The 7,139-nt window shown below is 30.4% G+C and overlaps 1 long non-coding RNA gene across 1 annotated transcript; it reads right to left on the reverse strand.

Annotated features, from left to right (window-relative positions):
• Positions 1 to 3,591: 3,591 nt before the first annotated feature.
• LOC126771902 (uncharacterized) lies at positions 3,592 to 6,235 on the reverse strand. Its single transcript, XR_007669576.1, has 2 exons — positions 5,969 to 6,235; positions 3,592 to 5,027 (listed from the first exon to the last, which is right to left on the reverse strand). It is a non-coding gene; the product is annotated as an uncharacterized LOC126771902 (long non-coding RNA).
• Positions 6,236 to 7,139: the final 904 nt, after the last annotated feature.

Raw genomic sequence — 7,139 nt, forward strand, 5'->3', positions numbered from 1 at the left:
GGTGATATCGAGAACCAGCTCGCGTGGACTTAAGAAGGAAGGGGGAAGCAGGAATTAGAGAGAATAATTCCTCAGAGCACTAGCCGTGATACAGTCGATAGAAAGCGCTCAGTGCTGCTATCTCGCGACGCAATTGTAAAGGTTCAAGGGTGTTTGTGACCTTTACGTCGCCAATAATGCGTACTGCACGTCGCTGCAACCGGTCCAAGGCCTGCAGTAGGTACTTAGCGGAGCCATCCCAAAGGTGCGAGCAATATTCAACGCAAGACCGTACCTGTGTTTTGTATAACAGGCACAGTTGTTGTGGTGTGAAAAAACGCCGCACCTTGTTCAGAACTCCGAGTTTCCGTGAAGCTGTTTTTATAATAACTCTACACTTCTCAGCTATATTGGTTTAAATTTATTTATTGAAAAAGCTATAAGGGTCTGTATTGTTTATAGGAACGAATATCTTCTCTAAAGATGCATTAGATGAATTAGGAAACGGAAACTTGGAGCTATAAATTTATCATAACTTCTTCAGTTTGTACAAGAATTTTCACTTTTTTATTAAAAAAATAATTTTATTTCGTTCTGTCTCACTTCAGCTTTCCATAGTCTGGATTCCTCCTGCCATTTACCATCTTTTAAATCCATTCGGATAGTTTTTTCAACTACTCGGAGTTTCTCCCCCTGGTATGCAATAACTCCGGTACCCGGACGGTGAATCCATAAAATATCTAAGAAGTTCGTCCCTTTCGTTAACTTCAGCTGTTAGCAACTAAATCGTTTGAACTGAAATTTCGCTCACGTTTTTAGGACTTATTGACTACAAAATTTAGTACATTTAATCATGTGTTAGTGTTATTCTCTAGGTGCTTGAATGTAATATATTTTGATTTTGTTACATAATCGACGGCATAATCTTTATTAGTAATTTTTATGACATGATTATTTTTATCAGATGTAGGAAATATACCCGTAGTGGTTTATTGCTCTGTGTTTGTGACGGAGCTGTGTGTCGCATTTTACCATTAATGAAATCTAGTAAAGTTCGTAATTAACTCGTTTTATAATGAAATAGTATTCAATATCATTCTTCTATTTTAATAAAATAAAGTAAAACATGTATGTATGTATATGTTTTTGTAATGTGTGGCGTAGATTTTATCTGATTTTTAATTTTGTCCATTGTTATTTAGCTTTTGTTTAACTATACGTGACATTTAGGTGATTACTTTTTGTCTATCTGCATTTAATTTCTTATCAGATATACTGGTACACGCTTGTTTAACTGCCAATATACTAGTAGCTAACACCTAAGTCTGCAGATGCCGAGGTCCTGTGTTCCAATAAAAATATATTTCTGTAGTGGTTTGTCCTTGTTGGGCTACCATCCTATCAGATTATGAGAGTGAGAGAATAGCGCGCTTCTGCTTGCAAAAAAACTTGTTCACTATAATATGTCCTGCGCAATAGGCTGGTCTCCCTGAAGAATTGTCGTTATGGTCGAAAGCAGTCAATAGGACATCATTATCATAATGCTTGCACCAGCCAGGATACCAATCGTAACATGCTTTTAATTACTGTGTTCTCTTTTGAAATCATAGAACCTGGATATCATATCTCATAATATGTATAAATAAGTACTCAACTTAATTCCTTTGTAGTTTGCGCTTTTGTGCTTTACGTGTCAGATTATTTGGTGTCCGTTTAATTGAAATTAAAGTTGCAAGTACTTTGTGAACGTTATTTAGGAGCTTAACAAAGGAAAAAGTTTTTTTAGTACAAAATCGAATCCAAACAATTCCTTTGTATAATGTGTTGTTGTGTAAAAGTGTTAAGCTGTTTTTTATAAAATAAATAAAAACAAATGTATAAATCTATGACATTTATGTAAGTATTTATTATTATTCTTGAAAAATAAACTGTATAAATATATATTTTTTCAATTCCTGTAAACGAGATTAATATAAAGTTAATAATTTAATATAAAAATAATACATCTAATGTCCCTATTTTAAATTGGGCGAGTTAACTTAATATTTTTTTTAATTATTATTTTACTGCTGCTACTTAATAATTCAAACATTTTGTATCATGTATAAATGTCTTTGAAGAATTTTCGTCACAAACTGAATTCTACGCTGGCGTAGCCGCGGGTTTTGCTGGTCTGATATAAAGTCATTCATAGGCTATATTCTAAAAATATTAATTGCAATGTAAATTTGTATGCATATTTAGTTCTTGAAAATAATTATAAATTACCACCACCACCACACTGCTAAATAACTGTACGAGTCGATCCACGTGAGTCAGAATTCTATAAGATACATACACGTTGTCTTGCGATGTTTTCATGTGCCGCTAAGCACGAGATGAATTATAAACACAAGTAAGCACATGAAAATTCATTGATTTGAGGCCTCGTTCTTAGATCCACGCTGTCTATTTTCTGCAAGCACTAGTCTTCAATAATCTACAACGTAAAAAAATAAATAGTTTTTCATCTTAAAAACAAATCTAATCAGAATGTGAAAGTTTCAAATAAATATGATAAATACAACACCTCTTAATAATGTCTAGCTTTTCTAATTTATTATTCCCGTAAATCCAGTAATTTATATCCCTATCTCATTATTCCAGTCCCACGATACCTCTATGTCAAAATTCGTTACGATCGGTTCACTGGTTTAGTCATGTTGAAGTAACAAATAGTAGACAGACTTTCGCATTTTTGTAATGGTAACAATAAAATTCATCGATTCTTTTGTATTTAATACTTTGCTCTAAAATATCGCTGGAATATTTAAACAACTGTTTCATCGAATCGATTTTAGTCAGCATGTTATATGATACTCGTATATGACAGGTCTGTTCTAGAACTTTCGGATCGATAGTCATTTGTTACTTACTTTTGCGCAAAATGCGACCTCTATAAATAAATCCTATATCTATTTGTAATCATCGATAAAAATAAAACAAACATATTAACTCTTTCTTCTTTTTCCTTTAAAAAAAAATATTGTAAATAATGTTTATTTTATTAATAAACATTGTAATTCAAAACGAATTACACAAGAACCGGGTCAATGACTGACTCATGCGAAGACTGCATTTTTTCACTATTGCATTTATCATATATAAATGGATGGATTATATGGATATGGATTTTTAATTTTTTCTACTACCTTCTGCAAACAGTTAAACACATGAATTTTAAAAAGGAAAAATTTTTCCATCACGATATCTTAACATTATGTTTAAGTGTCGCAGATTCTTAATATAAATATAATAGTTATATAATATTAGTATATATTAATGTTTAAATATTACACTTACCTAATCTGTTACTTATTATTTATTGAATGTGTCATAAAACAATAAAGATAACGTTTGCGTTACTTGAAAACAAAAACCCTATTAAAAATACACTTTTTTAATCACTTTAACATCTATAAATATGTATATTTATATTCTTTTTTACACAAAAAGCCACATACACACACCACAGATGAAATAAGGATTCGTATTTGTAAATTAATTCCGCAGAGTAAAAACCACTGTAATTAATTTATCGAATCCAATTGTAGATAGGAATAAAAGTATAAATCTATAATTATAATATTTATTTGTGTTATATTTGAAGTAACTCAATGGTCATTGTTATCATCCATAGACAACTTCAGGTTGATTGTTTTTATTTTGCTTCTCAATTCAATATATATGTTACAGTTAAAACTATTTTCCGGTTAAAATAACTTTTGAGTAAAGACCTAGGTAAGATTAGCGTAGCCTACCTGGGAATATATTATATGATCTGTGGTACTTATGATATCTCAATACAGAGATAGTATTCAATACAAGCAGATACGCTTATACCTTTGTTAAAAAAAGAAAGAGAAATTTTTTTGAATTTGAATTTGGAAAAAACTACAACTGTCGTCAATCTAAGTGACAAGTAATTTCAGTTATTTAAACGACATTATACTTCAAATGTATCTAAATGAGTACTTCGGATCGCTCGTTTTTAAATATACTAATCCGTATTGTACAAAAAATCATACAATGTTTAGTATGTCAGTATTTTAGTGTTATTCAAGATATTTTAATTAAGACAGAAAAGTCAAAAAAACATAAAACTCGTCAAAGGCTACACCGATTTCTCAGATTTTCTGTTATTTTTTAAGCCCGTTTAATTTTTTATCCTTTAACATTTTTATCGGTCAAAAGTAATTTTGGCCGGGACAGATTATGACTGCAACATGTACAATTAGTGACGGAAATTCTAAGTTGAAAAGGAAAATATATGAAAATGTAAATTAATATCACATTTTATTGTTCGTCAACGTTTTAATTAGATACGCTTCTTGATTTCTTTGTTTCTAATAAACATTATTAATATAATATAATAATTTATAGTACATATTCTACAGTACACATATTAATTAATAATAAAATTGTAATACAGTGTTTATGAAATGCTGAAGTTATTAATTTAAGTATGATTTATAAGACCAGCTTCTATTACATAGATAGTAGAATTGCTTATATTTTTAATTGCTACAAAATCATTAGTATAAGCCACGGCAACCTTATCAATGCGTACAACAAATTACAAATTTATTCAATTATCATAATTATATAAATATTAAATTACGCATTTATTTATACAGAATTTATAACAATATTCCGATACTAAAATTACTAGAAATCACTCATAATTTATACAAGATATCTTATTATTTTCTCAAAGAACAATATCAAGTGATTTGAACTTTATGATATTGGCAATAATAAAATGTTAGAAAACATTTCAAATTTAACTTTCAATCATAGTTTCGACGGCTTTACGTGTGTTTGTCACAGTACTATACAAATGGAAGAACAAGTATAGAAGTAGGCCTACACACACAATGAAAAATAATATACAAAAACACACAACGCACTCCGACACGTATATCCTTATTCTCTCCGCTCGACTGATTCTACTCGCTGGGATGTCCACGCTCGAGTAAGTCCACATTTGATTAGGGTTCAAATGTGCTCTGTAAAAAGAATTTACTGAAATAAAATACAGAGGGATAATGCGCGTCTTGCATTATTCATATAGTACTTTAAGATTATCAACGATCATATTTAATATTAGCTATTTTATTTTAATATGTCCATACATTTAATTATGTCCTCTTGATCGGTTTCGGTAAAGACTATTCTCAACACTAATCAAGTGTGAAGGAGACATTATAAGGTTTATATATGTGAGCAAACATAGGTGCAATGTATATATTCCCGTACATAATTCGATGGGATAGCAATAAAACCGGAAAGATCAGTCACGTGGAAATTGGTTTTACGTGCTTTCCGATGCCCGGTCAATATTTTTATCAAATACTCGGGATTCGAACTCGTTACATACAGCTGTACAACTTACTAGATCGTTCGAGGTTATTAATCAATAACATAATAAAGTATAAATTATAACTGAGCAAATATTGACTCAGTGTAAGACATTAAGCTATATTCATACAAAAATGAACAAGAGATATATATAATATATTGTAAAGCCAATCGTATTCGCTTGAAATGGTCGCTGGAATTCTAACATTAAAATATTCCGTTTGTATTGTATATGGTTCTTTAGTTTTAGATTTTGTTGGGAATTTATTATTTTATTTTGCTCAAGATCGGTTGATTGTTGATCAAGTTGAATTATATAAAGCTAAAGGACGAATGAATAAGTGTGGTATATAAATAATGTCGAAACAGGTTAGAAACTGGTCGACAAAGTGTCTGCGAGAATTTAAATCCGCGTTTTATACAAAAATGGTGTCATCCGGTAAACAACTGGGAGTAATTTTAAGTAATATTTTTTTTATCTGAACTTTAACATGTTTAGTTATTATAATCGAGTAAGACGTGAAGCCTGAAAGCAGGTCGCTATTTGTAGTTAATAACGTGTAAATTACAAAAATAAAAAAAAAATTACCATTGTTAAAAAAATCTTCTTAAAAATCACAATCGTTTGATTCAATTGTTTTTCTATTCTTGAAACTTCATATTCATATTTGAATTGTCCAAATATTAAGTCATTATTAACAATAATCAGTAACTACACGTTTTATTTTTAGAATTTGTACACAAAGTCACTTCTATTTGTAATGATTATAATTCTCGTCACGATTTTTCCGGTTTCATTTTTTTATTTGGATCGACGCGGCTCGTCGCTTGCGCAGTCTGCGACCGAATGATAACATATTATTAGTTATTATATGTTCGTCTCGTCTTTTGTGCAAAGTTGATAAGAAAATATGACATTTATTGTTTTATTTAATTATGGCACTGCGTTGTTCTTAAGCCTGTGCAAATTGTTTTGACAAATTTCCACCAGAGATGTGAGATAATTATAATTTTCAATGTCAATCTATGTTTGAGTTACTTATTTATATTTATAATTAAATAGCGAACCATTGCGACTTCGCGTGAGTTGAATAAATAATTTTAAGGAAGTTACTTCGTTAAGATAATATTATAATACGTATGTATATTATAAAAATAACTTATACTATTTTTTTTTACAGTATAGGTAGGCGGACGAGCATATGGGCCACCTGATATTAAGTGGTCACCAACGTCCATAGACATAGGCATTGTAAGAAATGTTAACCATCGTTTACATCGCCAATGCCCCATCAACCTTGAGAACTAAGATTTTATTATTACTTTACTTATTATTACTACTTGTGCCTGTAATTACACTGGCTCCCTCACCCTTCAAACCGGAACACAAAAATACCAAGTACTGCTGTTTTGCGGTAGAATATCTGATAAGTGGGCGGTACCTACCCAGACGAGCTTGCACAAAGCCCTACCGCCAGTAAAAATTAACTTTCAAGTTTCTTTATCAATTCTCAGGGTATAATAAAATTTGCAAAACGATATTAGGGGGGAAAGTTTTTTTCGTATTTTATATACAAATTCAAGTTATTTTGATCAAAGAGTACAACTAAAGAGATTTTGCAACTTTTTACTTATAAATCGAAATCTCTGACCTCTTATCTCTGACCTTACCTTTTTTATAAATACTACAAATATTAAGTATTTATATGTCTATTTGTATACTAATGTTTTTGTTTAATCTTGTTTTGTGCAAGTGCTAT

The sequence above is a fragment of the Nymphalis io genome, chromosome 11 (assembly GCF_905147045.1).
Source record: "Nymphalis io chromosome 11, ilAglIoxx1.1, whole genome shotgun sequence".
In the NCBI taxonomy this organism is placed as follows: Eukaryota; Metazoa; Arthropoda; class Insecta; order Lepidoptera; family Nymphalidae; genus Nymphalis; species Nymphalis io.